The sequence below is a fragment of the Apodemus sylvaticus genome, chromosome 5 (assembly GCF_947179515.1).
Source record: "Apodemus sylvaticus chromosome 5, mApoSyl1.1, whole genome shotgun sequence".
NCBI classification, from domain to species: domain Eukaryota; kingdom Metazoa; phylum Chordata; class Mammalia; order Rodentia; family Muridae; genus Apodemus; species Apodemus sylvaticus.
In genome coordinates, this window is record NC_067476.1 from 148,396,156 (window position 1) to 148,411,817 (window position 15,662).

Consider the following 15,662-nt stretch of genomic DNA (forward strand, 5'->3'; position numbering starts at 1 on the left):
GGATACAGTTGCCTAGGGAATAGTAGAAACAAAGACATGGTTTTTGTGTGAGTCTCCACAGGTCTGGGCCCTCTGAGAATATCAACTTGAGAGAAATGTGGGCCATGTGACATTCTGGACCGGACCAGACAATGCTGAGATTCAAAACTGTAGAGGTTGGGTAACTAAGGGCTATGAACCTTGGGAAGTAGGTGGGACCTGCCAAGAAAGGGCTAGCTAGGGAAAACAGGCAGGCAAGAGTGAAAGCCCTTAGGAGCTTAGCACCTGGAATGTAATACAGTGTTTAAGACAGAATCAGAACGGGGAGGGACCAGCAGACTGCACAGGTCCTGAGCAACATGGCTGTGCCTGGTGTCAGACTGCTCACGGGTGCTCTAAGAAAGCCAGATGCCTGGACCAGACTCTGGGGTGTGATTCAAGGGACATTGCCACGCAAACTTTGCGCTTCCTGGAACCGATGCTTATATTTTTCCAGCACCAAGTTAAACACATCAAATTTTAAAACACTTTTCTGTAACATTTCTCTCTGCAGCTCCCAGAGCTTTTAGTATTTCCAGAATGTATTTTCCCATTTTCTATATGACTCAAAAGCAATATAAACGCCAAAATATCTACTAGAAAGACCCTGAAAAACGATGCAGATGAAGAGGGCTCCAATGAGGAGACCAGTCACCCTGAGAGGAGCAAGCAGGAGGAGAAGCTTGAGGGTGAGCCCGGTGTGGTCAAGAACTACAGAGACCTGGAGAAAGTGGCACAGTTTTTCTAGGGCAACATCATCCTGAAGATAGGCCTTGGCATTGGGAGAAATAAAGTAGAAGATGAAGGCGAACTCAGACGGAATGGGGAAAAATTGTGGACTAAAAGCAAAACAGTGAAGGTAGGAAAGACTTTGGATCTCCTACAGGAACAGAGGTGGTGATGTAGTCTTCTGAAAACCGTCTATGAGGAGAAGACTGAGAGCGACAAGCACTGGGGGTCAGTGGAGCACTCTGTGGAAGCTGGGTTTCCCTCAGCGTGCTCCCTTAGATCTGGCACTCTGAGCCAGATTCTGCAGAGACCGATTCTGGAGGAGCCCAGGCCAGAGAGGACATTACAGCTAGCCTGCCATTTCCCACATTAGCTACCTCAGGAGTCCCTGTAAAATAAATTGGCCTTGTTTCTTAAAAAAAGAAAGAAAGGAAGAAAGAAAGAAAGAAAGAAAGAAAGAAAGAAAGAAAGAAAGAAAGAAAGAAAGAAAGAAAGAAAGAAAGAAAGAAAGAAAGAAAGGAAAAGAAAAGGAAAGGAAAAGAAAAGGAAAAGACAGAATCAGAGGACAACAGGCTGGGTAGGATTGTGATTGTTATCAGGGCTACAGAAGTAGAGCATGCTGGGATGGTATAAAGGGCATGGATGTGTTTCCACTGTAGTGTCAGGGGTTCTGAACCTGGCAACCAGAGAAGGAAGATGAAACTTAGCTTGGATACCTGTGGGTACCAGCTACCGGGGGCTGATCTGGTACATGCTGTCCTGTGGAGGCTAGCCAGCTGTTCCCAGTGTGTTCAAGGTGGCATGTGGGTTAGAGCCATTGGCTCTCATGGTGACTTCAGCCCTAACCCCTCCATCACAGAAGAGGACTAGTGACCTTCACCAGCACATCATGTCCCCAAAGCCTTCATAAGAATCAACAGCAGAAGTTGAGTACAGGTGCTGTGTCCTTCCCTGAAACTTTAATTGTTTTCAAAGTCTACTTTTAATGATGGCTCTTAAACACTTTAACCTCCCTTGTAGTCCGTCACCCACCAGAGGTAGAGGGAAAGAAAGGATACGGGGGACATGGACCTGTTTAGAAAGGTTCCTTGGAGTAACTCCTGTCTGTGTTGTCTGGAAATCCACAGTTCAGTGCACAGGTTAGGCAGCTCAATCCATTCGAAAACATTTCATGGATACACCAGCAGTCCAGTTCGGTAGAGTCGGGTTCCGGATCACAAACATGAATCAGCAGTGGCACTACCTAGCAGAAACGACCAAGCCTCAGCCTCAGCTCGAGTCAGCAGCGGGGACCTGGAGGGACACCAGGAGTTCTCAGCTGTGCCTCTTTCAGGGAGAGAAGATCAGCAAAGACTCTAGACCAATAAGCATTGCACAGCTAGCTCTATAAGCAAGCCAAGCTCAGCCTCAGCCAGTGTCCGTGGAGTCCTAGTTATAGCCCTCCAAACATCACGTGTCCTCCATGGGTCTTTCCACGTGTGTCTGTCTCAGCTGACATCACTCTGCTGATGTCATCAATCAGCCCAAGTCAGAGGATACAGCAAAGGAACTGCAATACACCACTGGAAGGTTTATAGTGCATTTCTCTCTATGAAGTCCCAACATGTCACTCAACTACACAATGTAAGGTGGACTAATACATGTGTGTCATTAGCAAAGAATTCTTCATTGTGTGTTCTTTCACATGCTTGCTTTAGCAGAACATCCTCTCTCCTGTGTCTGCTTCAGTGAAACATTCCTTCATGAGTCTGCCTTAGCCTTTCACCTGTGCCCACTTCAGCTAAATGTTCCTTCACATGTTTGCCACAGCAAAACACCATCCAACACAACTGACTTTCCAATGAAGCCTTAACTTTCCACTCCACTCCCCAGACACAAGAAATAAGCAAGAATTCCTCTGAATAAAGGGGACATTTGAAGAAACTTTTTCATGAGTGGGAGAAAACCAGAGAGTCTCTTGTCAGTAGAATGCAGATCACATCTCATATACTGGAGAGATCCCAGGTCATGTGAGCAATAAAACATCTTCTTGGGAAGAAACAAAAAGGGAATAGATTTGGATATAGAAATAAGCAGTGCTTTAGAGTGTTGTGTTGTTAGCAAAATTAGATAATTTAAAAATGAAACCCAGGAAAGGTTAGTCCTCCCTCTCTGGACAAGCCTGCACATTAAATTAACTATGTACCTAAAGGCACCATCAGTCTCCAAAGCTGGTACAACTCCAGAAGAAAAGATGTCTTCACAGCCCTCCACCACACTTAAATTGATTTCCAGTCATCAAAGGATAATTATAACAATCGTTACCTTCCGCATCCCGCATCCTTCATTCCTACTTCTGTCTTAAAGCAGTCAACAACTATAAAGGAGGATTTCAATGGTACGGGCATTTTGATTCAGTAAAACATTTACCAAAGGGACTAAAATCTGCATGAACAAAGAAAACACCTGCAGCTCACAGCCTGTTTCACCTCAGTGAAATGTCTTGCACACCCCGATCTGAGAGTGTAGCTCACTGGTAAAATACTTGTCTGGCATGTGCAAGGCCTTGGGTATAATCCTACTGTGTTGAATAAAACCATAAAACGTAGGCATTTCAAGCACAACTGAGAAATGCAAATGATCATACAGAGGGATAGACTTCAAATAATCCCCGTTCCACTTCCTCGCTGCTGAATGGCTGAGCTCTCTGTCACTCAGACTGCTTCAGCGAAAGAATAGGCAGCGCCTGCCCCAGGGCTGAGAGTCACTCATTTGGGAACCTCCCAAATGGCCGCAGGTAGCTGAGCCCTCGTGTCTAGAGTCATACCTGTGTGACTACATGCAGGGAGCTCATTAAATGAATGACCATGTAAGATGCAATGTGTGTTAAAGGAACAAATGGGGCTGGAGAGATGGCTCAGTGGTTAAGAGCACTGACTGCTCTTCCAGAGGTCCTGAGTTCAAATCCCAGCAACCACATGGTGGCTCACAACGATCTGTAATGGGATCAGATGCCCTCTTCTGGTGTGTCTGAAGACAGCAACGGTGTACTCACATACATGAAATAAATAAATCTTTTTTTAAAAAGGGGGGGGGGACAAATGATTAAAATGTGTAGTTGGTGTTTATATTGTTAAACCTCAACAAACCTCAGCAATTTACATCTGAGGTCACTTAAATGTTAGAGTACCTTTACCACTGACACCTCTTAGAGTGGCCAGCATGGAGTGATAATTAGAGAACGGACTAACTGGCCAGTTTTATTGCTGTCTTTTTTGTTGTTGTTGTTTTAATGAAGCATTTTTTAAAATTTTTTATTAAACCAGGTTACATAAGGCCTCATGCAAGCATAGAACTGCTTTGAACGTATTCCCCCGAGACCTCACTACACTGCCTCTTTTGCTCTCCCCACCATGGGTCCCCTTTGTTCCCCAGGCTGCTGTACTTCTGCTTTGATGTCATCACTAGATTTTATGCATCTATAAAGTCTAAATTCTCTATGATAATCCTCCCTTCAGGCACCTGGAGCCATACCTGATCCTCAGATCCCCACCAAGTGGCAGGGTGCCTGTCCATGGTTCGAGGGAAATCGTGCCTACCTGAGAGCGTGGAAATACCTCATACAGAGTGTGAAGCATGATCAGACAATGTCCTAAACTCTACATGTGTCTGTTCATTTCATTCTTTATGCATGTGGTATAGGTCATAATAAACAGTAGATGAATTTTATATGATGTACATGTCAATACATAGGGCCTTTCTATTTTTTAAAAGATTTAATTTCATGCATATGGATACACGGTTGCTGTCTTCAGACACACCAGAAGAGGGCATCTGATTCCATTATAGATGCTAGATGACTGTGAGCCACCATGTGGTTGCTGGGAACTGAACTCGACCTCTGGAAGAACAGTCAGTGCTCTTAACTGCTGAGCCACCTCTCCAGCCCACACAGGGCCTTTCTTAGCCAAGGTTCCAGATCATCTAAGACATCAATCAGCCTTGAACTGAAGATAATGTTTTTGAGACAGACTATCACATAGCCCAGGTTGACCTTTAAATCACTATGTAGTTAAGGACCACCCTGAACTTCCGATGTCCAGTTCCCAGAGTTGGAATTACAGGCACACAACACCATGCCTGGTTGATGTGAGACTTGATCAAACCTGAGGCCTAGGGTTTGCACGCTAAGAAAGTACTCCACCCACTGACCCACATCCCCAGCACCCTGAAAAATATTTTTTATGATTTATTTTTATGTTTGTACATATATGTGTCTTGGTGTATGTATTAAATTCTGTATGGGGGTGCCCAAAGAAGCCAACAGAGGGTACACATGAACTGCACATGCATCATTTGCTACTTGTTATCCTCCGAACAACACAAAATAACTATTTACATGACATTTCCGTTGCATTTGGTGTCGTGAGTAATCTAGACATTATGTGACACACATGAGAGGGTTGAATAGCTGATGCACAGATACTATGCCATTTGACCTAAGAGACCTCAACATCCAAAAAATCATAGCATCCTTGGGGAGCCAGGAACTAACAGATACCAGAAGGTGACTGTACTTAGTGAGGTACAAATATCACTGGGGTTAGCGGAAACCACGGTAAAGGCTTAAGTGTGTTTGGTCACAAAAACAGACTAGCAACATGAGGGAGATAAAGGAAGGTGGGTGTTTGTGTGGCTATTAACAACCTGGTTAAAATGTCCCACAGCCAAATTTATCAGCCACCCGGTATTATGTTACCAAATGGAGCCAGTGAAAACAGCCAAATGGTGTGGCAATGTTTCCACATGCCAGGTGGCCAGCTGCCAGAGAAGCATCTCGGCTCACAAACGTGCTGAGGTAATGGTGGCATTGCAGAGGAAAGGCCTTGGCATTCGCAAGCTCCTGTAAGCCAGGCAGCTCCCAGACCCTGCCCCGGAGCCAAGTTCCATGGGACCTGTTGGCAAAGGATGGAAAGTGACAGACAAGTGACCATACAGCAGCCTGCAGAGATGCTCCAGGGACCCATGAGCTAAGAACAAGATGTTCTGGAAATAAATGAGGAACATTCTCAGAAAAGGCAGACAGCAGAAAGAACAAAACAGCTCTCTGCAAAAGCACAGAGGGTTTGTGCTGGCTGCTTTCGGGTTTACCCTCAGCTTCCATTTATCTAATACACTCTCCCTGCCCAATCATCAGGGATGTCCAGATGGCTGTGATTTAGCTAGAACTGGGTGCAAAAGGAGCTGTGATGGAAAGAACCAGGGCTGGAGAATCCAAGCTCTGTGGCTGACCCTCGGAGCAGACAATCTTGGCTGGGACCCCACCCACGAGGTCCCCCAGGCCACCCTTGCACCCAGTGCTGAGATGGTCTTATAGCTTCTGCTTGCCTGCCTCCAGGGATGGGGCACTTGCTGTTATTTGAAAGTGCAGGTAGATACGCATAACAGCAAAAACGCAAACTGGCCAAACTCTGGGTCCACACTGGGGTCACCGCTGGGGCAGGGAATATTTTTCAGGGATGACATTTAAAGAAATGCTATGCGACTCACCGTGATCCACCCTCTCCCATGCTGCCGCTGCTGCCGCCCCCATTTATAGCATGCAAAGTTGCTTGTCTGCCTCTCAGCCCATCTCATTACCCTCTCTATCATTTAACTATACTCCGTGAAAGCAGACGTTAAGATTTCTCCCCCATGTCTGGACCAAATAAACAAAACCCTTCATTTAACGTCAACCGGCCTTTTCTCCCTTTCAACTTCAGTGCTGAGTGTTCCCTGGTGGCCCCTGTCCTCTCCAATCATTTGATGCAGTGAAGCCCTCATCCCAAATCCAGTTCCCGACTTCACCTACCACCAGAGAAGTAGAACTCACAGCCATGGCTTCTGGACATTAGGTCAGCATTCTGAACCAATTCTCAAGGGTGACGAGGAGTCAGATCCTCTGGAGGGCTTATGAAGGCACAGATGTGGGATCCTCCAAACAAACTTCTAATTCTGTGGACATGTTAGTTACTTTTCTGTCACTGTGACAAAACACCTGGCCAAAAAAAAAAAAAAAAAAAAAAAAGTTAAAAACAAGAACGTTTGTTTTGCTCGTGGGGTCAGAGGTTTCATTCTATCGTGATGGGGAAGGCATGATGGTGCAGTTTCCATCATGGTGGACAGGAAGCAGAACCTGACACTAAGAGGAGGGGGCAGGACAAGGTACAGTCCCCCATGGGCATGCCCCCCCCAACGGCGCATTTCCTCTAACAGGGCTCTGACTTCCACAGGTTTGTCACCCCCCTAGCAGTCTACTCAATTTTTGAAAGTTTTTGTAGGTGTATGAGCATTTTGTCTGCATTTATGTTTACATCATGAGTGTCCCTGGTGCCCACAGAGACCAAAAAAAGTGGGGGAGGGATGCTCTGGAACTGGAGTTAAAGACAGTCGTGAGCCCTGATATGAGTGCTGGAATTGAACCTCCATCCTCCAGAACAGCCAGTGCTCTCATCACCTGAGCCATCTCTCCAGCCTCCAGTCTGCTCAAATCTGTAGATGTGTTAAATCATTCATTGTGTCAGAGGCCCTGTGATCTGGTGCTCTGGGAATGTTCTCATAGACACACCCAGAAGTATGCTATCTTGGTGTTTCTCCTTGGTGTTTCTCCTTGGTGTTTCTCAACCTAATCAAGTTCAAAGGCCAGGGTGAGTCAGCCCAGTGGGTTGAGAAGAATCTGGAAGTTTGCCCTTCTGTCACGTTCCCCATGATGCTGATGTTCAGGGATCATGATTTGAGAACTGTAGCGCCACAGAGCTTCACTGAAGACAGTTCTTGAAATACATCTCTGGTCTCAGAGATGGAGATATGGCAGGCCTGGGTGGTTGTCTACCTTTTCATACCACCCAGCAGCCACAGCTGCTTCAAGCAACATGGAAACCCTCTCCTCCAAGATTTACAAGCAGAGGCTTCGAGACTGTATACATGCCCAGCATCTCTACCCATAGACTGTCTAGCCTCTGTGTATATATCTCCAGTGGCAAGAAGCTCATTACTTGTCAAATTCGACCAGCCATTAAGCAGCATCTCAGCCTCTACCTAGAGTAGAATACTAGTACAACTTTAATTTCACATAAATAGTGAGGTGGGTTATGTGTGTGTGACATATTTTTCTAAAGTCCATTTACTAACTCTTATGACCCTACAGTCCCATTCACAAGGTTTCTAGGTGTAAGCCAAGTTTCTGCCCTCACTAAGGCACCTCCATCTCAGCTTAAGCAATGTCCTCTACTTCACAGACAAAAAAACATTCAAGCCAAGACCAAGAGCAGAGTCAGGCTCCAGAAAAACACTTTGTCAGGCCTGCCCTTGTCATACCAGAGCTTGCTGCTACTCCACAGTTTACCCCTGTGGGAAAAAAAAGACCTTCCTAGCATGGGATCCCCAGTAGGCTTCATTGCCCTTGAACTAGATTCAGACTAGAATCCTACCAGCTTATCCAGTCACAACCATACTCTAGGGAAATGTCAGAAGTGGGTTTCCACTTCTGACTCCTATGCTTGGGTATTGTGAGAATCCCTTCCTTGGGGAGAAATAAACATGTCCCCAACTTTACAAGGCCTCAATGACAATCCCAAGTATGATTCCACTAAAGTTTACCCTAAGGAACCCATGACTTTTTGGGCTTACTTATAGAACATGGATGGGGACTATTTTCAAGAGCATAGGGAACCACAAAGAAACCACACTAAAATGTCTTCACGTCACATGGATAATGGCCTCCCCAGAGCCATGTGGATGGATCCTCCTTCCCGCTAGCCTTCTCTAGCCTATATGATCTAGCATCTCCCAAGACCCCAAAGCCATGAGCAAATATGGCAGAACTGCATACAAATGGCTGGGAGGAATGACTAGAGGCTCAGGTGAGGAGCTAGTGTCTCTTCACCTCCTCCTTCTCATACAAGGTGATCGGCAGTCAATAGCCCAATGGTGATCATTTCTTGCAACCAGGCATGGCTGATCTGATGAAGGTGGCAGCTGTTTTGTTCATAGAACCAGATTCCACAACATGATGCCTCTTCAATTAATTCAAGAGTAATTTTCTAAGAGGTAACCCTGCAACCCTAGCACTGGAGGAGTGACCTTCCTGTACAGATCTTGTTGTTAGAAATGCCAAACACGATGCCGGGAAGTGGTGGTGCACACCTTTAATCCCAGCACTTGGGAGGCAGAGGCAGAGGATTTCTGAGTTCAAGGCCAGCCTGGTCTACAGAGTGAGCTCCAGGACAGCCAGGATTACACAGAGAAATACCGAAAAACCAAAAAGAAAAACAGAAAAAAAAAGAAGAAGAAAGAAATGCCAAATGCACAAATCACCCCGTCTACTTCAGGGTACTTTCCTCCCAGAGACCATCTAGACCTAATATACTAGAGAAGACAGAGAAGAGAATAGACTTACCCAGTCTCCCACTCAGCTCAGCAAGAACCAGTCTACCAAGCTTACCTTGGACCTCATCCCACCCCGATGACACTTCTTCCTACCCAAGGAAACCAGCAGTAAATTCAAACCATAGAAGCAAGCTATTTTTCTCTTGGAGAGCAAGCAACAGTAAAAAATCTTGACAATACCAAACATTGGAGAGGATGTGAGAAAATTATATTTTTCTAGACTCCTGGTGGAAATGTAAATCACCAGCACTCCTTTAGAAGACCAATGGAAATACCCAGGAAAATTGAAAGTGTGCACACTGCAGAAGCTAATGATTCCACTCCGGGAGACGTGTCTGCTCAGAAACTCTCCCACATGGGCCTGGTGAGACTCTGGGACAAAAATGATGCCTGCAGAATTGTTTGTTATGGTGAAAAATTGGAAACAATCTAAATATGCAACAGGATGTAAATGAGACTCTAAGCATGGCCTCTCTGCATGATAGAATACCTGGCAGCCAATTGAATGAAGGGATTAGAGCTACATACATCAACAAGAGGAGAGTTCAAAAGCAGAACAAGCAGTGTGTACAGGGACCAGGAATAAATCTGAGCAAATGTTGAAAGATGTCCTTATAAAGCAATATCATGCCTTCTCCTTTCATCAGACATATATAAGGTTGTATATGAAAATACAAAGGCTTTCAAAAGAATTATTTTAAAAGGCATAGCTATTCATAAAAATCAAGATAGCACTGACTCTGGAAAGAGTGAAGATTCAATTTGGGGGACATAGCAACAGCATCTATGTTTTCTCTCATGTATAAAATATATAATTGAAGAAAATATAACAATATGCTCATAGTTATCCTGGCAGACATCACCTCGGTACTTTTGTATTTTTCTTTTATTTTTAACTTCTCAAAGAAAAAAATATAGAGGCTATTCTGAGGTGCTGCCCTCTGGGACACTCCCGAGCTAGCATGACTGACCACACGGTGTTTCTTAGATTTCAATAATTCATTGCCCAAGCAGGGCATGAGTGTCCAGTGCAGGCTAAAATCTCGCTCCCTCCATGCCAACTAGGGATGACCTTGGGTTTGAACAAAAAGAGAGAGGGCTTAATGCACTGAATGCTTTTCCGCATACTTCAGGGAGGTGTAAGGGGCCTCTCACCTGTTTTAATAATTTATCAGCACCTCAGCGAGATGGGGTGAGGAGCCCTCCATAGACCACTCTGGCTGGCATGGGGTGAGGGCTCATCCAGAGGAGAAGAAGAGGCGTGTGATCCCCTATAACTGTGAAAGAAAAGACCAGGTGGGTAAGCGGATCACACAGAAAGGAGGTAAATATGCAGGTTGTGGTGGAATTGTGTACTTCACACAAGCCAAGGCCTGGATTCAATGCCAGCACAGGGGGAATCTGCAGGCTCTTTGATGGGGAACTGGAAAGGGGTGGGTGAGCACTGAAATGCTGTCTCTCAAGTTATCCGATTCTGTTAGTGGCTCTGGCCCATGGACCACACTTTGAGAGGCAAGTCTCTCCATTTCCCATGTCCATTGTTTTTTGGTTCTTCTGCCTCACCATCATTTCTATAAGCAAAGACATGACCATTTATCATATCTGACAATATTGAGGACAGAAGAACCAGGAAGCCTTGTTTTGTGGGTTGCATGGCTCTAAAACAGAAAATGGCCAAGTAAAGTCAAACACATTAGTGACTGGTTTCAATTGTGTGCTTCTGTTGTCAAGTGAGTGACAGAAATAACCTCAGAAAAATGTGTCATGGCTCACAGTTTCAGGGGATTACAGTCCATCATACAAGAAAGGAACAGTAGAAAGGCTCCACGCGTGGCAGTGGGAAACTGAGGCACACTGTGGTAGACCAAGAGAGCATGGAATGGAGTTAGAAATAGGGATTATCTTGAAAGGAACACCTAGGGACCCACTGCCACTGGCTGTGCCCCACCTCCAAAGGGTTCCACACACAGCCTCCCCAAACAAGCATCATCAGCCAGAGACAGTTCAAAGTCAGGCAAACCATCAGAGTCACATGACAAAACACTGCTTCACAGAACTAAGTGTGGTGGCCGAACTGAGTAGAGTTCTCACTTTCCAAGAAGGAGCTGCTGCTGGGAGATTCGACTAGAAAGATCCTGGAGGTTGCTGGTATTGTTGGTCCATAGGCCATGCCTCCTAGGAAACAAATATTCTGGGCAAATATGTCTTTGTCGTAGAAGTTAATGTGTATGCTGCTCACGGCCTATAGAATACCTATAACAATGTCAACACAAAAAGTTGGGAGCCTACTTGGAAGATTAGAGCTTTTCACAACTCACAGCATTCAAGGGAAACCTTTGTAGGTTACACTACTTTACCAAAATGTCAAATATCACAATGTCAAAAAGTAGACCATGCCTGGTACCCTACACCACTGTCAAAACGTATCCTACTTGGGGCCACAGAGATGACTCAAACAGTCAAAGCACTGGCTGCTGAATTCAGTTCCCAGCACCTACATGGTGGCTCACAACCACTTGTAACTCCAGTTACAGGGGATCGGACTCTGTCCTCTGACCAGGCACATGCATGGTACACAGACATACAAGCGAGCAAAACATTCATAAACAAAAATAAATGAACACAAAAGCTTCTTAAATGTCATTTAAAACAAAACTCACCATACTGAAAATGCATGTAATGTTCTGCAGTAGGGACACTGAGGTAGGAGGATCGTAAGTTCAAGTCCAGTCTGGTCTACATGTTGGGACACTGCTTCAAAAAATAAAATTTGAGCATCCTACTATATGCTAATTATACTGCAATACAAATGTCTGAAAGAAAACCAGGAGGCTGAGGCAGGAGGTTTGTGAGTTCAAAGCTAGGTTGAGCTATGTAGTAAGTAAGTCCTGGCTTATCAAAAATAAAAAGTCAGTGTAGCCACTGAAAGGCAATGCAGACAACAAACGTGTCACAAGTCTGCCCTTGTTACTGTTGTTTTCCCTCCTGAATGGCTCTGGCTTGTTGGTGCCTGAACTTAATCACAGCCTCTATTCCCTCTCTGGGCCTCAACCAAACCGACTGAATCCATGTCTATCCCCAGCTCTCCTTCCCAGCATGGTGTGAAGAGTTCCCAGGACTCACAGACCTCAGTTTGCCCACAGCTGCCTGGAGAATGCTTTAAGGCACAGGGACTTATATTCTTCCCAAGTTCCTATCTCACAGTTACACTAATTTTTTGGGGGGAGACATAAGCACACACCTACTCCACCAAGGTAGGACACCAAAGACAAGCCCAAAGTCATAATTCCACCAAGGTCCAACTTGGTAGATCCACGTTTATTGGGTTTTCCCATGGAGCATGGTGTGGGGTTAGTTACGGGAGTGTGGGGGACTCCAAAACAGCTACACCACCAGAAAGCCCCTCCAACACAGACGATGTTCCCCAAGCCCTGTAGACGGAGTCCCTATCAGTTAACCTTCTACGCCCTACATACTTTAACAACCTCTGAGACCATGAGACCACATGCAGCTGGGGCACAGTTGCATACAGCTGGCGGAGCAATGCAGGGGGAGTGGCCGAGAGCTCAGGAAGGGGATCTAAAGACTGCCCTACCCCCTCCTCCTTTCAGGGGAAGACAGCAATCAACCTGACCTTGAGGGTCTCTTGGGGATATTCACAGCTGCTCTGATCAAGATGGTAACGGCTGCTCTGCCCAGAAGGCAGAGTTCTACAACATCCAGTAGGTCTGAGTATTCCTAACAAGCTACCAGATGATGTTCCTGGGACAACAGCTTGAGAACCAACAAGGCAGACTTTCCATAGGTATTTGCTAAGTAGACAAACAGTCAGCTACAGATGAACAGTCCAGCCTGGGTTCCTGTGCTAGGTCTACAGCTCTTCCCATAAGAGAAATGCTTCAGACACCCTACCTTCCTTCCTTTAGGAGTTCCAGCATTTGTAAGATGGGTATAATGATACCAGCCAAGCTTGGTAGCTCCTGCCTGCAATCCTAGCATTCAGGATACTGAAGCAACAGGAACGTTGAAAGTTCAGGCGGTCCAAGCTACAGGTGAGTCTCCATGGCAGCCGGGGATGCAGGTGAGACAAGTTACAATACAGTAAATTAATACTGACCTCACAGGACTAAGGTAGGAGTCCTAGTTCCCCCCCCCCAAGTCCCTTGTTGGAATATTTCTTTATATAGAAATCCTTCAGATCTGTGATCTCCACCAAAGCTTTATCATGTGGTAAAGACATGCATTGCCTCAAAGCATCTGTGTCCAGATGCTGCCCTTACTATCTGTAGCACAGGGTAGCACTACTGTGTAGTGAACTGCATCCTAGGGCTTCCAAGACAGGGGGACAGGAATTCCCAAGCTAGTGGGAGACAGATGTCACAAAATGTAAGAAATGCACAAAATCCATTCATCAACACTGCTATAGAAGAAACCAGGAAGGTTTCCTGTGAAGAACTGAAGGATGAACAAGAGCCTCTCTGATACACAAGACATCAGATTGCCCCAAGAGGCCCACGAACATCCCAACGAGGGACTCTTCTTGTCCTGCAGACCGTAGTTCTGAGCACACAGCAAATGCTGAGAACTGTGCCATCACTGACTCCACTGGCTAGGCTTCCGCAGGGCCTCCTTGGAATAATTCTGTGTCTGACTGTGACCTGCCAGACAAGAACATTCAATAACAGCCCTGCTCTGATGGACAAGACCTACATTGCTTTACATAGCAGAGTGGCAATTCATCCTTGTGTGCACATTGAGAATTCTCCAGTTAAAGCAAAAGCACGGGGAAAAAAAGCCTCACCCTCTTCCTGCCGTGTGCCCCAACAGGCCACTCTGAGCCACTGGCCGTCCATCATTGGCTTCCTAAAGCCCTGAGTCCTACATGCTTACACTGTCCTATTCTTAAAAACCTCCTAAACATTGTCCCTGACAGAAGCCAAGGAGACAAGGAGACAAAAAGACTTTTCCAGAAACAGGCAGAGTAGCTAACTTAGCAGGGCCCAGTCTAAGCTGTGCAAGCCAAAGTCAGCACAGATAACGTGGCTCCAGCTTCCCCACCTGTGATAGGAGATAAGGCTGCTGCCATCTGAGTATGCTGCCTCGGATAGGCTCCTGTGTTTGAACACTTGGTCCCTAGCAGGTGGTGATGTCTTGGAAGGTTGTGGAACTTTAGGAGTGGTTCCTTGCTAGAGGACGCAGATCAATTGTAGAAGGCTTTGAGCTTGAGCTTTTATACTTTTGGCCCAAATTTCAGCCACCTTCTGCTTACTGGTTATGGATACAATGTAGCCAGCTGCCTCCAGCACCTTTCCTGTAACCTTTCTTAAACTGTTGAGTTCAAAGAAACCCTTCTTCTGATACGTTACTGTTTGTTGGGTGTTGCTTGTCCACGGCAACAAGAAGAGTAACTTTAGCAACAAGAAAAAAGTAACTTTATACAAATGTCCACTTCTCAAAAGTGTGGAGGAGGTTAAGGGAGAGCAGGCTCAGAAAGAGTCCAGAATCACCGCCACTATCCCCTGGGATCCATCTCTGCCCCCTAGGAACTGTGAAGAGACAAACAAGGCTTTCTGGGCAGGGCACTGTGCCAACTCCATCTCCTCTCTCACTCTGATTCTGTGGGGGCGCTGGGAGCAACCCTGTAAATGCCCAAGTCTTCTCTGCTATTTCTTTTGTGACTCAGCCTTGTGCAAAAAAAAAAAAAAAAAAAAAAAAAGAACTTGAAAATACCATCCCCTGAGCCTGAAATGGTGACATTTCAAATCCAGAGCATCACACACATGTTCCTCCTAGGCTATGCCTCTCAAGCCATTTCTGTCCTCTCAAGGGTCTTTCCCCATGTCCCACACCAGGTGGCATGGTACAGTGTTAGAGCACAGCAACTCTTCTGGTCTTATTTAGTCCCCTCGGCAGCAATGCTGGGGTGTACACTCTGGGGTAACACTCGGGCCACTTCAATAGTTTGGTAGTACCCAGAAGGTAAGTGGCAAAGCTGAGGTTTGAACCAGGACTTCCTGGCTCAAGAGCATAAGAGAATCATCTTTTGTACTCACCTGATTCAAGCAGGGACAACACCAGGTTACTGCTTCCTCTGCCTTCACCCAAAGCTGTCCTCTAAACCATAGAAGGGCTGGGTCAGCACCCAGACAATGCCCCTGGAACTCCCCAGCATCCACCAGATATGGATATGGACAAGAACTCAGGTGTCCACTCTCAGAAGAGGCTGCAGGACTTCCCCAGGCAGGCTTCCTACAGAGCCTGGCTCAGCACCACCAGCAGCTGTCCACTGGACCTCTGTAGTGCCCCAGACCCCACCCCCATGTGGATTGGCAGGTTTGGATTTATAGTCCAGCCACTCTCCAGCTACTGGAATGTTACTTGTGGTGCCAAGAAGAGAATTCACTATAGTCAGCCATGTCGCAGGTTCCACCCTTCTTCCACTCCCTCTCCCCCAGACTTCTTCACCCTATCCTCTCTGGAACCTCACTCTGCTTAAGTTCAGCACCTGC

At 46.0% G+C, this 15,662-nt stretch overlaps 1 pseudogene; it reads left to right on the top strand.

Annotated features, from left to right (window-relative positions):
• The first annotated feature begins 332 nt into the window (after window positions 1-332).
• LOC127684980 (mitochondrial transcription rescue factor 1-like) lies at window positions 333-919 on the top strand (annotated as a pseudogene).
• Window positions 920-15,662: the final 14,743 nt, after the last annotated feature.